At 33.9% G+C, this 18,199-nt stretch overlaps 1 long non-coding RNA gene across 1 annotated transcript in view; it reads right to left on the bottom strand.

Annotated features, from left to right (window-relative positions):
* The window catches only part of LOC141402751 (uncharacterized), a 42,170-nt gene extending 39,529 nt beyond the window's left edge, over positions 1–2,641 (bottom strand). The window contains exon 1 of the long non-coding RNA XR_012412709.1: positions 68–2,641. This is a non-coding gene — a long non-coding RNA (uncharacterized lncRNA). The remainder of the gene's footprint in view (positions 1–67) is intronic.
* Positions 2,642–18,199: the final 15,558 nt, after the last annotated feature.

Here is an 18,199-nt window from a genome sequence, read left to right as displayed (position 1 = left end):
GTTAAATATTTTTTTGATCTTTATGTCTTCAGCCATAAAACATACTGCATGTTTGCTAGCTACATACCCTTCGTTTTGCCTGCAATTACGTGCTTGGTGGCCAAACTTGTGACATTCAAAACATTTCCATTGAATTTCTTCGGATTCTTACGGCTTTTCCCCATGAACGCTGTCCTCTACTCGACTATTTCTTCGTATCGTTCGGACAATTTCACATCCTTCGCCATCAGCCTTTCCTTTATCATTTCAAAAGTAAGTTTATCATCTTCCACAACGCCGTAACTAGCGGATCGTTCTTTTCCGGTAATGTTAAAAAGATTTGTTCAATAACATCTGGCTCTTCAACATTTGCCCCAGCCAATCGCAATTGCCGAACCAAATTTTCAAACGAATTTATATGAGATAAAACGCTGTCACCTTCATTCATTTTCATTCTTGATAGGTTTTTCCAAATAAAAAGTTGTGTCATCCTAGACATCTTAGACATCTTAGCAATGACGGAATTCAAACTTTCCCACATTTCTTTTGCGGTCTTCTTAACTCGAACATAACACAAGCAATCAGAATGTATGAATCCGACGAGTCTATCTTTTGCCTTCTTATCATTATTCTTAAAAATGGCTAGTTTAGAAGCTTCCTCCGGGGGATCGTCGGTTAGAACGTCCAATATATCCAAATTCTCCATGTGCAACTTTACTCGAAATTGCCAGTCATTAAATCCCGAGCCGTTAAACTGCGGTATTCCATGAGATTCTTTTGAGTCTCCCATAACCTATTGAATCTCAGATTTATTGATGAAAAAATAGGACAGTGAATAGAACAATTTTATAATTGAAAGGAAAACAAATGATAGTTTCGAATATTCTAGATAGACTGAAGACAAACTTTTCTATAAAAGTTTTTCTTCAACATGAAATAATTTTCTCCGATTGCTTGATTTCAACTGCTGTAGACTAGCTTGCTCTTCAACAGGTACTTCTATTCATCAGTTGTGGGATTTGCATTTTTCATTTTCATCTATTACACTATGCAACACTGAAAATGCAAACAACTTCTAGTATGCATGTTTGAAAGTGCATATTTAGCCTACAAAAACCATAGTAGGGTTTTGTCCCGTCAGAACCAGTTCGGATTTTATAAATCTACACTTTTTTGCATTTATCTGGCCTTTGTCTCAGAAAGGAATAGGAATTTAGACAAAACAAAATATAGACAATTTTACATAATTGCTGAAATTCTGGTCAGTATCGGCTAAACTATTGGGAGTTGAACCAAGTAACCTTTTGCAAAAATATTCCAAATAAAGTTCTCAACAATTCTCAACATTCTGAAACTCTAAAATGCTTACTTCATGTTGTTTCAGCGGTATTTTGCATCATATCTTTTACAACACCTATTTCAAATACAGTTCACACCAACAGTTTATTCTCGCATTTCGGATTTCACTACATTATTGGCATTTTTATTAAATCGTCGTTGAAAAATGTACTGAAAACAACGGCATAGAGGCATTGTACAACAATGAGATGTTCTAAAGAGTTGTGTATTACATTCCAGAGATTATTTTTCCAAAAGAAAATATTCAGAAAAAATGAACGGTTTTGGAGATACGGTGCGAAATGTATAAAAATTGTGGAATTTTTGAATATATTTTGAAATTTGAGGCAATAAATGTAGTTTTTCGAGTTCATTATTTCTCCAAATATTTCATTCTTGCCCTTATCTAAAAATTGGCTTCAGAGGTCAGAAGAAGATTCGCATTGGTTTCAGAGATATAGCCCCGAATTTCTTTAAAAACTCAATATTTAACCATGTTTAGATGGGGCCATAAAATCCGAGCTGGATCTGACACAACAAAACCCATATAGGGTTTCTTGTCGTTTGGGTCTGTACTTTCAAAAATTCTCAGTTCGAATTGTTTGCACAAGATCACCTTAAAAATGTTGGGGGTTGTAATTACGTTTTATAATACTGTTACGAATGTAACTGATAGGTTTAAGTTAATTTAGTTTAATTTCCGTTAATTTAAAAGTTTGAATTGTTACGTAAAGTTTTTATTACGCAGTTACTTTATTTAAGCAACAACAACTACGATGTAGAATTCTCTTCATCGTTCTAGTTCTTACTTTACCTTCTATTAATGTGCTTTTGTTTGTTTTGCCATAGACATGTAATTATCGTTTAGTTGCTACTTCTTTCTTGCATTTTTTGTTGTTGTAATTACGTCATTAGTGTGATTGTCCAATTGAATTTGTTTTCCCCCATGTATGTGAGTATGGTTGTTCGCTTAGTGCGAATATGCGTCTGTGTGTTTGCTGCACAGATTCGAGGTGTTGCCAGATGTTCTGGATAATTCTAGACCAAGGAGATTTTGGGAATAAATACAGATTGGAACGGCAACATTGAGTTAGTTGTGTTTTAAGCGTTGAACTGAACAGATCGGTTAAAGAATTGCTGCGTGCTAATTAGAGACAAGCTGTGTGCTTAGTAATTAAAGTCGGTTTCAAATAAGTGTAATAAAGCAAATAAAGCATTGTAGAAACGTAATCTAAAACGAACCCTGTTTTATTTGGTACAAATCGTACTGGGAAATAAAACAACGTCTACACGGAGATTAGTTAAATATAATTCCGTAACACTACAAAATGCATCATTGCATTGAATTCACGGTTTTTGAATTAGCTAAGCAAACGTAAATGTCGCCTAATTCAACAACCGTGCATTAATTTATAAATTTTTAAGTGAATAAAGCCAAACGTAGTCAAACGTGCATTTTTTAATTGTTAGGCATATATACTTTTTGTGTATAAAATAATAGGAACTTTTTAGTTTGTAATAGCCCGTTTTCACGGTACGTCGTTCGTGCTCTATTCGTTGTTCGACCCATAACTACGAATAAATTAGTTATTTCCCCACACAAAATTCTATGAACGAACGACGATTTTTATACGTTGTTCGATTAGAAATACGCTCTGAACGACGAATAAGTATGTCCCATCCCTAACAAATGAGAGAATTTATCGAAAAAATTAATTATGACATGTCTAAATTCAAAATTGAAAAATTTGTTATAAACACAAAAAATTTTAGAAAAAAGGATAAAGATGAATGAATATTAATGAACTAAACATTTTATATACACTGACTCAAACAATTGTCCGTACCCCATTCAACTTAAAATATATTTGATTATAATTCGAAAAATAATTACTCGATTCGAGTGAAATAAATTTTGTTTTAAAAGTACAACAATTCTTTATAATAATTGAAAACTAATAATTAAATAAACATGTTTCACTATAATTTAATACAAAAAACAAAAAAAGACGTCAAAAAATTAACTAAAACAATTGTCCGTACGCCTAATTCTTGTATAACGGTTCTTTCATTTTTGTTGTTTTTCTTCAATCGGATCATTGTCCAGAGAGAAATATTAATTTCTCTTACATAACGGATCTTTAATTTTTTGAAGTTGAGGTAAAATTACACAATTTCCTAGTCTTTTAAAGTACTTTGTCTGGGTAGTGTGTTGTAACAACTTTGCAATATGAGTTCGAATAATAAAAATCGTTCTAAGATTCCTATTGCCATCAAAGAATTGAGTATTAAACTGCATAATGAAGGAAAAAGTTATCTTGAAATCTCTAAAAATTTTTCTAGACCAAAATCATTTGTCCAATATTTAATACAAAATTACAAAAAAACGGGGTCACTCTCAATTGCCCCAGGTAGAGGTGGGAAAAAATCATAGACGCTCGATTGGGAAGAAAGATCGAGCGGATGGTTAAGCTGGAAACAAAAAAACTGCCGTGGAAATAGCTAAAAATATTAAAAAAGATGAAAATCTCACTTTAAGCGCACAAACGGTAAGAAACTTTCTTCATGACAACCAGTATAAGGCATGTGTTCCACGTAAAAAACCTTTTATATCGAAAAAGAACGTAAAACAGCGATTAGAATATGCCAAAAAATACGTAGACAAGCCTGACGGAAGTCAGTTATTTTTACTGACGAAAGTAAATTTAATATTTTTGGGTCGAATGGAAGACGTTTTGTGTGACGTAGAGAAAACACCGCATTGCAGTTAAAGAATATAAAAGCAACTGTGAAACACGGTGGTGCGTCAGTGATGGTGTGGGGTGCAATGACAGCTGGAGGAGTGGGAAATTTGGAGTTCGTGGAAACCACGATGAATAAATTTAAATATTTAAACATTTTGAAAGAAAATTTAAAAGCTAGCGCCACTAATTTGGGCCTACAGGACGATTACCGTTTCTTGCACGACAACGACCCAAAGTGCAGTTCCATGGTTGTGCGAGAATGGCTGCTCTACAACGTTAGGGAAGTGTTGCCTCATCCTCCCCAGAGCCCAGATTTAAATCCCATAGAACATATATGGGGTATTTTAGAAACAAAAATTCGACAGCATAAAATAACTAACAAGCAAATGCTGAACGATGTCATTATTCAAGAATGGAGGAATTTTGGTGCGGATACCACCGAAAAATTGGCTTTATCGATAAAAAAAAATAGCTTAAGAGATGTAATCGCTGCTAAAGGAAGTATTAAGGACATTATACATCAAGAAAATATACCTTTTTTAAATACATATGTATGGGGTACGGACAATTTTTTGAGTATATATTCAGAACTATTTTTAAGTTTTTCGTTAAAAATGAAAGTGTTCCTTTTTTATTTTACTATTAATTGGCAAATTTTATTACTTCTTGTTGTACTTTAAAAAATCAAATCACTACATTCGATTTGGGTAAGTATTCTTTGAATTATAATCACATATATTTTTAGTTGTATGGGGTACGGACAATTGTTTGAGTCAGTGTAGATGCAGAAGGTAGGTGGTTGTGTTTCTTTCTTAATTCCACACACATTTCTTGTCCATTAGTTCAAAATCGCGTAAAAAATCAGAAACAAAAAGGAAACAAATAACTGAAAGTCTGTATACACAAACATTGTTTTGACATGTCTTTCTCTCTCTTTAATTTTGAAAATAGAAACATATAAAAATATATTGAAAATACAAAATTATTCAGAATTTATGGAAAAAATGAATGAAATGTGTGTAGTTAAATATAGAAGATACATTTGAAGGAAAGTCTATTGCTTTTCCTATTCATTTAATGTAAATTTTATGTGTTTTCGGTTCAATTTTTCGTGAAAACAAGGAAACAAAAATGAAGGAAATTTTGTTTATGTTTCTGTTAATTACGAATGGTGTCGTGGAAACGGGTTAATTCGTGTACGTCGTTCGACAGGCGAACAACGTAATTGAAACGCTCGTGTGAACATGACATAACGAATTTAAAAATTGTATGTTGATGTCCATTCGGGGTTTAACGAGTAAATCGCTAGTTTTATTTATTCCTAATGATCGTTAACCTCGTATTTTGCAGATTTGTTATAAAATCAAAAAGATAAATTCTGATATTTTCTCGATTATTACATATTTTTGCGAACATATTCATATTTATTATATTGATTTTTTTTACGTCTATGTTTGTTTTTTTTTTATGAAAAACAAAAACATCAGTTTTGAAAAATTATTTTGGCAACAAAAATTAATAGAGTTGTTAATAGATCATTTGTATACCTTAAAATCAAAAGAAAAGCCAACCCACATTTTTTACAATCAAAACAATAATTTGGAACATATCGCTCATTTACTCAAAGAGTGACACATTTTAAAGAATCAAGTTTCGAGAAAAACGCGTTTTAAGTTGGCGATTGAATTTTTACTTCCCAACTTAAAACGATTATTACACAAAAACTAAAACAACTATGTACTTAGACCATATTTTATAAACAGCTAGCCAGATATCAGTGCAAGATCAAGCATGATTTGAAGTGTTTTAGTCCTTCATAAACTCAAAATATTGAAATATGCGAAACTCGTAGTAAATGAGCTGTTACTCGTCGAGTTTTAGAGATATCAGCATAAAAATTTGACACAAGATAAGGTAGAAATCGTAGAAAAAATAGAAACTGCTAACTCAGAAAACGCATTTTTTGAGTTATGCCACTCTTGGAGTAAATGAGCGATATGTATGTTTGTGTGATCGTTGTCGTAGTCGTTGAGGAGAATCTGACAGATTTTTAATAGAAAGTTAGTCATCTGGTAAAAACTCGAACGTTATATCACGAAAATGGATAAAAGTTGTAAAGATTGTATACGAGTATATGATAGTTATTTTGCAATATATTTTAATAATTATTGCCTAAAATTCTTTTGAAATTGGATTGTTTTTATTTGCCTTGCTGTGTTTATAGAAACAACGATGACTCTTTTTCTTGTATTTCAGTACATAAAAAACAAATGGGCTGACTTCCGTATCGTCATTTGCTTTGTGTTGTTTAATCTTCGAAATATTTCAGTTGTACACTCATGAATTGTTCCTCGAAAATGCAACTAAATACATCAGAAGTAAAAATGATGCATGTTTGCATTTTACCTGCGTTGAAAATGCGTGTTTTTGACGTTTTGAAACACGTAGCTTCGCAGTTGTTAAGTACTATGGCGTTAAAAAACGTAATACCTCGCACATTTGCAGGCATTTGTTAAGCGACTGACGATACGGAAGTCAGCCATGCTCTTTTTGACCCAAGAAATCCGTCCATTTCCATTAAATTGAGAATGTACAAAATCCGAAGTCTTCTATTGACATTTTTTACAGTACATTTTGTATTAAGCATACTAAGCAAACACATGCCGATTATATATAGCTTCGTTCCAGTACTTTTTTAATGGTAAAATGTGCAAAAGAGAAAACTGTCAGAAATGAGTTCACCACACACATTTTTTCAAAATGTACGGGAACTGTAAAATGGCAGAAACGTCAAAAAATCTGGAACTAATGTCAAAGTCGGCGTGTCAGCCAATCAGAAGGCGGCAAACATGTTGCACATCTTTGCTCGCTCAAATTTGTCGTGTAAAAAGTTTCTAAAAAGAGAAAGCTATTCAGCGCCATGTTTGTTCAAAGAGAAGTGAACATTTTGCAACTTTTTGGTGAACGGGAACGCATTTCGGGTAAAAATGTGTAAAAACTTTTTAGTTCTGGAACGAAGCTAATATTTGCAATAATTTTGTCTTGTATAGTGTTGGTCACAGAATTAGCATAATGTATTTAACAGATTTAATGATATAAGTGAATAGTATTATCAGTGGTTTTTTGAAAATAAAAGTTTTGTGAAGACGCCTAAATTATCAAGGGGACATATAATTAGCACACCCTAAGATTTTTTAATTTAATTCAATTAATATACAAAAATTAATTTATATTGAAGTTAATTCATATTCAAAACGTATTGAACAAATCATTTTTTGAAAGAAATAATAATTTATCACCCCGGAATCTCAAAATATATCCCAATCGGGGACCATTTTTCGTAATGTACACTTAAACGTCAGAAAGTCGCCAAAACTTTAAAAACAAATGTACAATTGGATCTGAAATTATTGGAATTGTTAACCGATTACCGAAATTTAAATATAAAGTGCAAAAACTTTTCAAAAAGTGTTTAAGTTCGATAATTCATTCAAGAAAATTTTTGATTTGGAAGGGGTTTATAGAAAGAAGACCAATAAAATGCACCCTTATGTGAAGAAGGATCAACTTATAACACCATTTGTTATAGCCCATTTAGATATGACTTCATTAGCCGGATTTAGCACATTATCAGGTTTTATTTGCTAAATCCAGCCAAAATCTACCAGATTTCCCATACAAAAATAAATCCTCGTATTGAGTGGATTTGTTTTAAATCTGGCATAAATCCTCGTATACAACTCTGTTTTTTGCTACATGTTGCTAGAAAATACAAAAAGTTGCAAGCTTGCACAAGAAACAAGGTAGATGCATAGGTGAATACCTGCCCTAAAAATAATTTAAAATGTAAAAGTTTGAAAACAAGGCGGAAAAATTAAATTTGTTTTGTTCTTTAGTTAGCATTAGTAGCTAACATTTTCAGTATTAAACAATAAATTTGTAATTTGACGTGTGTTTTTTTGAGACGAATGCAATTTACAACAAATTCTTTTGACATTTCAAATTCGATCAGATGGGCTGATGCATCTACCTTGGTAGTTGTGCTATGAACAAAAATCAGCTGACTGCCATTTAAATCCTCCAAAATGTATATCTAAATGCAACGAGATTTGTACTGGATTTATTAAATCCAGTCGAGGATTTATGGCTAGTCTAAATGAGCTATTATTCAAAATTACACGTCTGAATAACACCAAAGACCTACAAAACTGTCAACAAAGCACTAGATGAACACGTAGCACATGAGTATGTTTAAAGGTATAATCCCTTTCTAACAATAAAGGATTTGAGGTTAAAAATTTGTTTAGATACATTTTTTCTGGATTATTGGTTTTAAATTTAATCGTTTTAAGCTCCGGGAAACATATTATCTTGCGATCTCACTAGACTATCTCCCATTTGCCTTATGTTTAGAAAATTATTGAAATTTGCGTAGGTCCCATAGTGATGAACATAGGTTTATCGTGGCATACATCACGACATATCGGTAAAATTCAGTCCAGATGGATAAGTATTTATAAAATCAATAACTCAAAGCATCATATTACAGTTTTTTAATGAAAATTTTTGTGTGAAACGGACTTTACAGATGCACACTGCTGGAGGGTAGATCCCACTATTCGCAAATTTACAAAGACGAACAATAATATGATGTTTTATTTGATGTTTCTATGAACTTGTTTACATGAATTTGTTTACATGTGAAAAAAATTGATAAAAACACTAAAAAACTGAAATTTCCATCAGTCGTTGGGACCCAAAGTGTATCCCATATAATTCCGTCCTGACACTGAAATTTCGGAGACTGGTGGAGAGTATAACTAGCAGACTGGAACTTATTCCCAAACGAAAGGGATTTAAAACTGAATATGGACGAACATATTGAAACTATTCACAATATAAGTGATTCGTTTAAGGTGTGCTAATTACGTGTCCAATGAATATAGAACATTTTTTTCATTTTTGCAGGTGATTCAAATTGACAGTTATGTTTCAGTTTCTGTATTGCGTTGTATTCTTTAAGCATACTACTGAGAATATATTAGTACAAATACTTTATTAAATACAACTACTTTTGAAGGTCTTTTTAGGCGAAATAAATGTTGGTAGTGGGGTGTGCTAATTATGTGACCAACACTGTAGATGTCTTAAAATATGAAATTTCATAAAAATATGAAAATTCTTGAAACTTTTTTTCAAACTCCCACACTGTTTGCTGGGGAGATTTTTCCCACAAAAAGACACAAAATTCTCCCACAATTCAATATAGAGCATGTATACTTTTTCCCATGGGAACAAATTCCCAATTCGAACTTCATTCAGAATGAGAGGAGATGGGGAAATGGGAAAAATCTCCCACAAAAATTTTATTCAGAATACGAAAATGGGGAATGGGAAAAAATTCCCAACTCCCATGAGTTCAGAATAGGGCTGTATACATATGTGTGTTCCCGTACTTTTTTAATTGTAAAAGTATGTAGTAAAATAGCGAACTGAAGAAAATGAGATACACATACAACTTTGTTCTAATTGTACGGGAACGGAAAAATTGAAAAAACCTGGAACAAATGTCAAAGTCGGCCGACCAGCCAATCAGAAGGTGTGCAACCATGTTACTATTTTTTACACGCCCGAATTTGTCCGGTAAAAAGTTTTTAAAGAGAGCGCCATTCAGCACCATTTTTGTTTAATGAGAAGTGAACATTTTACAAAATTTTTGCTGTACGGGAACGCTTTGTGGTAAAAAATGTGTAAAAGCGGTAAAAGTGTAAAAACTTTTTTGTTCTGGAACACAAATTATTATACAGACTAAAATCGGTAAAATAAAAATGATTATAATTCGTTAATTAACGAAGTATATCGCTTGGTTAGTGACCAAAATAAAGTTGTCACAAATTCCTACCGATAGCAACAGTGATTTCAACTCATATTTGAGCTTTTCATTCCCAGTTTTGCGTGTTAATTTTACCGATGTTTGCCGGTGAAAAATTACAGAATTTCACTACAGGATGTAAAGGAAGCATCTCCTAGGAGCCGACAATTTATTACGAGCTCCGAAAAACGTCAACTTGGACTTAATTTAAAGGCATTTACCAAACTCAAATCGTTAGAAATTTTGTTATTACTGATAAGTCTTGTCCCCCGAACACACCAGTATAAAAGGCAAAAGTGTCAAAAGAGCAAAGGTTGACTTCCGTATCGTCAACTGCTTTGTGTTGTTTAAACTTCGTCAAAATATTTCAGTTGCACACTCACACATTCTTCCTCGAAAATGCAACCAAATGCATCAGAAATAAAAATGATACATGTTTGCTTTTTACCCGCGTTAATAATGCGTAGCTTTACAGTTGTTAATGTTGTATATTTTACTTAATCCATTTACATACATACTTACATACTATTAATTACAACTGTCTTATTATTATAAGAGATCTCTAATACTTATAATACCCTAGACAGACGGCAGCGTTAATTTTCATTAACTGCCTTAATTCAAATTAATTCGTGCATTATCCACATTCTTAATGCACAAAATCAAAGGAAATTTAAACTGAATTTAGGTATTTCAATATGGCAATGCTGTAAAAGAGAGCCCATATTCATGTAGGAGAGAGAGCATATTCATGCTCTGAGACACAATTTGCATTGAAAATCAATTGTCTTTTGTCAAATTTCCATGTTTGAGAAAATAAAAAAGGAAAACAAGTCAGAAATTTTCGCGTTTCTTTCAAAAAAGTAGTGGCCTTTCTCGAATAGAATAGCAGCTAATCGCTTCTCGTGCCTTCTATCAAATCTATTTTTAAAATTTTTATTTTCACAAGTAGTTCATTACCCACCATACCAATTCTATCGAAAATAATATCTTCTTCAAATGTTCCTTAGAGTTTTGCGACATTTTTTAATATTAAAAAGACTTAAAAATATCGCAAATAAATTAAATTTATTTTTGCATTATCGTGGTGAAAAATTCAATGGTTGAAAGTATATTTGTTTCGCATATTTTGGGGAACTTTTGTAAAACTTTAAGAAAGGTCTGCTGGGTACAAACAAACAACACAAAAAGCTGTTTCATAAATGCAGAAACTATCGTCTGTCAGGGTAAAAAATTAATTCAAATTAAGGAATTTTTAATGCAAATTAACTCTGCCGTCTGTCTAGGGCATACCTATGATAGTCCTAAACAAATTATTAGACATCGGATTTTTGCATGTTTTTTATTTCTTAGCATGTTTTTTATATCATATCAAAAATATGCAAAAAAATATGCAAAATATACAAACAGTTTTTGGGCAAAAATCGTCATAAAAGTCGTAAAATTTACAATTAAACTTGGAAAACATCATCAAAAAAACTTTAAAGTGTCCTAAATTGAGACTGTTGGCCATATAACGTCGATTTTTTAGCAGATTATTATGTTATTGATGCCTCTTACGACAGTGTGGTGTAGGGTATATGGTATTGTAATACTATTTTTTATTGTTAAACTATGCAAAAATATAAAAGTTAATAAAATATCAATCATTTTATGTAAATTCAATATTTTTTGTCTTAATTTGTAGCTTTAGGCTGGTTTTAACTCAAAGGGGAGAAATGTTTAGTTAGATTAGATTTTAAATAGATTTAAGATTAAGATTGCCAATTGAGCACAATTGGAATAAGTTAACACGTGCTACTGGGACCTCGAAGTTATGAAAATCTCGTCTCTCTCGGCGACCCATATCTGTGGAACGGTTAAAGCTATTTGCCCGTATTATTCATTAAATTAAAGGCCATTCTGTTCATTTTATGTTCAAAAACAAAATGCGTAAGTATTACTGAATTCGAGAAAGAAAGCCCGATTAACGTGACTACGTATGCCTTAGGGCGAAAATGGAGCCTAAATGGGTACATCCGACTACTTGGAGAACGCATTGTTTTAGTTGTTCGTCTTTTGTAATTAATTGGTTGTAATCTGTGGTGAGCTCGACTCCTAGTTAATGTGACTTTTTTATGAATTTCAAACAGTTGTTCTTTTGTAAATTTGGGTCGAATATTTCCGGAGAAGTTTCGATCTTCGCTTTGTTGTCGCCATTTAACTCTTTACGGTGTTTTGCACTGTCGGATCAAACAATGCCAAGCCAACAAGTTCAGGACTAAGATACCACAGGTGATTTATCATTTTGTTATATCCTTTTTCTGATACTTTTTTGTCTATGTTTTCGAATTTCTATAGATTTTCAATGAGGTCTAGGCCTTCTTTTGATGCTAAACTCTTCGTAGAATCTAAAAAACCATCTGCCCAACAACAAGAACTCCTAACCATGAAATTGTCGTTGCTGCTGGACCCCTGTAAAGTGTGCTATAGGAACGTTAGTCGTATCATTTTATCTACAGTAGAAGCTCTCGGAGAGGACCCCAACAAATATAAGATCTTTAGAAGCTTTATCTATTTATTCCGGAGAATAAACAGTGAAAAATACTCGCAACAAGTTCAAGGAAGGGTTAAGATACCCCAAAACAAGGCTATTTGCGTGCACTTTGTTACGTGACCCTGTACGCGACTTCGAGGGGGCATCATTGATGGTCCGCGACTAGCTCTGTCCACCTTCAGGGTAGGTGCCAACCCTTTACCACCCAGTCCCAAGGCCCGTTGCAATAAATGTTAATGTCTTTCCTACAAACAACTTTTATATTCCACAACAGTTTCCATTTGAGTTAGAGGACACCCTAATGTCCTTCGCCGCCTGCCCAACCATGATCACCCGGTCCAACTACTCCGCCAGTGACCCCACAACCCCGCCCACATCACATCACTTTACCACCTTACCTTTCTTTCCCTTATAAATTCCGCACTAATACATGTCTAAAAATTTCTTTTCAAATCATAATCTGTTTTATTAAAAGTAAGTAAATCTAGCAATAAATATAAACCTAGAATATAACCATTACATGCATAACAACAAAAATAAAACAAATTAAACATACATAAAATATAATAAAGTCAACAAAAATATGTCTATGTATCGATCTTTAGATTTCTTTTGGTTACCAATTTAACAGGCAAGATATTGAACGCTTACGAAAGCAATTATAAAAAAAAACATAATAAACGTATTAAACGTAATCATATATTCGAATGGTCTTTTGACCTTAATCACTATTGGGTACTTATTTTTTTTCCTCAGTAGAGGCTACTCAGCCATTGGGCTTAATCATAACATTCTGCAAATAAAACTTTCAATAAAATTCCTGTCACTATACGAATTTAGGACTGTAATTTAAAATCATTAAACATTTTCTTTTACACCTACTCTATTGCTAATAATTCACTACACTGACCATAATAAACTGAATAATATTTCCTAAGAGGTACACTAACGTAAATATTAGCTAAGCGCTTTTATGTCTTTAATGTGCACTGCTACTGCGACGCCGACGTACTACCTATATGAATGTAATAATTGAGGTTAATGATCGTTAAGTCACCTACATCCGTAATAACCTAACCTTGAACGAGCTCCCTAAAGGTTATTTGAAACTAATCTTGTTCTTTTCTTTTATTATATTTCCGCTATAAAAAAAACACTCATATAGCAAGTATACACACACTTAGACCTTTGTAGACATTAGCTCTGAGATCCTAGTATACCTCTACGGATTACACAACACAAAATTAAGTATATAAAAATATGTTAAAAATAAAGAAAATAAAATAATAAAAAAATTATAAATATTAAAGTTAGGTCTGCTTTGTAGTCAATAATATAATTAATGGTTTCCTTGACGTGGTTAATTTTTGAGGAATAATTATCTCATTTATCGGATTATGCTTCTGTTAAAGCCTTTGCAGTTGAAGTATCATACTGATGTTAAATTTTGCCAACCACGGAATTAGTTTTAATGCGGAAACTTTTCACAGTACTGCTTGGAACTGAAGACTGTCTTATACACTAGGCTTGACTTACAATTTGCTTAAGGTGCATAGAGGTTAGGACTTTTACCACCAAGATATCCATTCTATAGTGTGACCCTTATTACATCAGAGGTTACGTAATCCCCAGACACGGTATTACGTAACTTATTGCCCTCCGAACAAAGTTTTCGCTCCACAAATTGTACCAAAACTGTAACCCTGCTTTCCAGTTTCCTTTCCTGGTCTATAATCAAAATTCAAAAATCACTATATTGTTTCACGTACACATCCTTGTATTTTACTTGCCTTGTATAATCTGTGTGGATGGTTAAGGACAGTCGTTCACTATGGGCATCCACAAAAACTACTCCTTAGCAGTTTCTATATTTGAATCAAAATACACTTTTATATTAAATTCCCGATTAAAATGTCACTAGACTCACTCTTAGATTCCGATATAAGCAACTTAGAAGCACAAAAAGCAAAACTTTTAAAGTTATTCAATACCCCTTTTGGGTTATTATATTAATGTAACAACTATGTAACACTTAATAATTTTGCTAACTTCTTTAAACTTTACTGCAGGCAATTTACTTGGCAAATGATCTGAACAAAATCACGTCTACCTTGGCAAAGTCTGAAACAACATGTCTTCTTATTACATATATTCATATACTTATATTACATATATTCCGCAATAAATTTAAATAATTTTCCCCTCTTTTATTTTGTGAAAGACCTACTCTTACTTCATTATGATGTTAAAGTACATTTCCGTTTTGCTGGTAAGAGAGCTTAAATGCACTTTCATACCAAATCCCCTCTTAAGGGTATTTTTTAATACCAACAACTAACATTGAGCAACAACAACACAGTGGCAACATCATTTTTTTAGTACTTTTGACTTTAACAGCTGATTGTTGACAAACATCAGTTTTGCCGGCTCTCACATGTAGAGCAATCTTAAAAAATTTTATAATTTTATAATGTATTTCTTTTTCTATCCTTATTAATCTATTTTTCTTTCTTTTCCAGGTATCCTAGTCATCCATTCTGGCCTGCACCGTGGAGTTCATGCTGAGATCTATGAAAACTGTTCAATTCGTGGGCTTTTCATTGGATCAAGCCTGTTCTTCATAGTGCAAGTCAACTTGGAAGTGGCTTTGGACGCATCAGATTTTCTTGGGTTCGGGGAGATTCGCAACCACAACCCAGTTGCTACGGAGGCTCTCCCTGCCTAAATGGGTGGTACCACAAGACGGGCCACTCCAACTATACATCAAAAAACGTTTTCCCCAAAAACCACCAAGCAGCAAAAAGAAACGACTTTGGATTGAGCCACCTCGGCAATGTGGTCAATCTAACAACAACAAGTTCATGTCCCCGTGGGATCCCTATGTCCCCCACCACATCAAAAGCAAATAAGTGTTTACTCGGTTGTGGGCAGGGTTGTTCCACCATGGCAATGTGGTCAATCCAGGCACTGTCCACTAGCTTCCCTAGCCCCTCCAGCATGATAATTAGGGGCTGGGTACACTTATAGAATGTCTTACATTCTATTAGGACTGCACACAACAAAAATGCTTATCCTAATAATATCACAGACTATTTCTATTATTGCATTTATGACTTAATGTCCTTTACATGATATACCCCTATTGGCCTTCCTTGTAGATTTTCGAGTTCATACATGTTTTCACCCACTGGTTTTACAATACGACATTTCAAGAACTTTTTGCAAAATTTGGCATTTATGTTCTTCGAAAAGTCGGATTGTGCGACGTTGCGCCTGTAGACCTCCTGGCCGGGGCGAAATTTGACAACTCGGGCCCTTTTATTATATCTTTCTGGAGATTTTCTTTAATCTTGGCTCTGATAATTTCTAATTTCTCAGGTCGTTGTAGATCTGTGACCTCATGGTCAGACATAGACATGAGTTTTCTCGCTAATACATAATCATGTCCCCCTGAAAACATATGAAACCCAAATAGGGCAAAAAACGGGGTGACCCCTGTGGCCGAGTGTACCGAGTTGCGTAAAGCGCACTCAATTTCCGAGAGGTACATATCCCAGTCTCGGTGGTCTTCTTCAAGATATGTCCTAATAGCTGTAATGACTGATTGATTCACCCTTTCTGATGCGTTAGATTGTGGTGAATAAAACGCCGTCTTTATATGGGTGATATTATAGGTTTTAATCAACTGTTCGAAGCTTTTGGAAACGAATTGAGCCCCGTTATCACTATGTATGATTTCGGGGACCCCGAATTTATGAAATATTTCTTCAGTTAAGAATTTAATAACGTTTCCAGCTGAAACGAATTGAGCCCCGTTATCACTATGTATGATTTCGGGGACCCCGAATTTATGAAATATTTCTTCAGTTAAGAATTTAATAACGTTTCCAGCTGTGGCTTCCCCCATTGCCTTTAAAAAGGTAAACTTCGAAAAGTGATCTACTACAATAAATATATAAGTATTGCCTTTTTTAGACCGGGGGTACTTCCCCAAGAAGTCTATATATAACTTCTGAAAGGGTCTTTCAGTAATTACCTCTTTTCCGATAGGTGGCATCATGTTTCGGTTATAGGACTTCACTTCTTGACAAGTCTGACAATTTTTAACGTATTGTTTTACCTGAATAGTCATTCTAGGCCAATAGAAGGAGCGTTTTATATGTTCCAACGTTTTGCTTACGCCCCCATGAGCTGATGTTGGTGTCTTATGGGCCTTTTCTATAATTTCATGTGTGATCCCACTTGGTAACCACAGTTTCCACTTAAGCTCTTCTATTTCCGATTCAGGTAAAGACTTCTTAAAGACATAACCGTCCTCCACTTTAAGATCTGGCAATTTATCCTGATTAGAAGTTATTTAATTAGATCTAAGTATTCGTCACTCATAAACTCCACTGTTTCAAAGTCTAACAATTCGTTTCTATCCAACTCTTCAACACTTATTGGGACTCTCGATAGCATATCGGCTACAATATTTTCCGAGCCCTTGCGATGCTCTATTTCGAAATCATATGTTTGTAGTTGTAATGACCAACGTGCTAATCTTCCGCTTAAATCTTTAAGATTCATTAGCCATTTCAACGAGGCATGGTCGGTTATCACCGTAAATGGCATCATCTCTACGTATGGTCTAAATTTCTTGATGGCCATAACCGCAGCTAAACATTCTTTCTCCGTCACGCTGTAGTTGCGTTGACAGGAGTTCAACTTTTGCGAATAGAACGCAATTGGATGTTCTTCGTTCTTGTCGTTTAGCTGGTAGAGAACCGCGCCAATGCCATAAACAGAGGCATCGCATTGAATATAAAAGCGTTTAGAGAAGTCCGCGTGACGGAGCGCGGGTGCCGATGTCAAGGCCTTCTTCAAGTTTTCAAAAGAGGATATTGCTGACTCATTCATTTCAAACTTCTTTGTCTTTTTTAGAGTATCGGTCAATGGTGCTGATATTGAGGCGAAATCTTTAATAAATCGCCGGTACCAGCCGGCGGTACCCAAAAAGCTTCTTACTTCTCGCTGGTTTTTTGGTATTTTAATATTCCGAATGGCTTTAATTTTATCGGGATCGGTCATTAATATCGGTCTTTGACCGGAACAGCTCCATCGACCAACTTGATGGTATGCTTCTCGAGGCTTGTTTGCCCCAGACTCTTATCCTCAAAAGTGACGAACATTTGTATTACCTTATCTAGTTGTTGTTGCTGTATTGGTGTTAAAATATGTGGATTTAGTTTATACTTTTCATTTTCTAACACTAAATCTTTTTGAATTTTTTCGATATCAACTTCTTCAAAATTGATTACTTGAAGGGCGAGTTCAAAGGCCCTCCAGAAATCAATCCCGAGGTACAACTCCTGCTCCAAATCCGGACATAACAGAAATTCTAATTCATGTTGTTCATCGCGGTATAAACATACAGATGTACTTTGCCTAATACCCTATGTTGTTGGCCACTTGCTGTTGTTATTTTAGAGAAGATAGGTTTTAATTCTAAGTCTAGATGTTCAACTAAGTCTTGACAATTTTTCCTATAATGCTCACGGAGGCTCCGGTATCCAACAAACCCTTCATTTTTACGCCATTTAAATCTACCTCGGCAAAAACTCTAGGATCCCGTCGGCTACTAAATCTTCCTATGGCTTCTGTTATTATTTTCATGTTTTTCTTCTTCTCATAAAACTTCTGCCTAACTTTTGGAACTTTTCTTTGGGATTCTGTACCCGATATTTCATC

The sequence above is a fragment of the Musca autumnalis genome, unplaced genomic scaffold (genome assembly GCF_047663935.1).
Source record: "Musca autumnalis isolate F117 unplaced genomic scaffold, ASM4766393v1 scaffold_4, whole genome shotgun sequence".
NCBI lineage: Eukaryota > Metazoa > Arthropoda > Insecta > Diptera > Muscidae > Musca > Musca autumnalis.
This window is presented reverse-complemented; position numbering and strand designations above follow the sequence as displayed.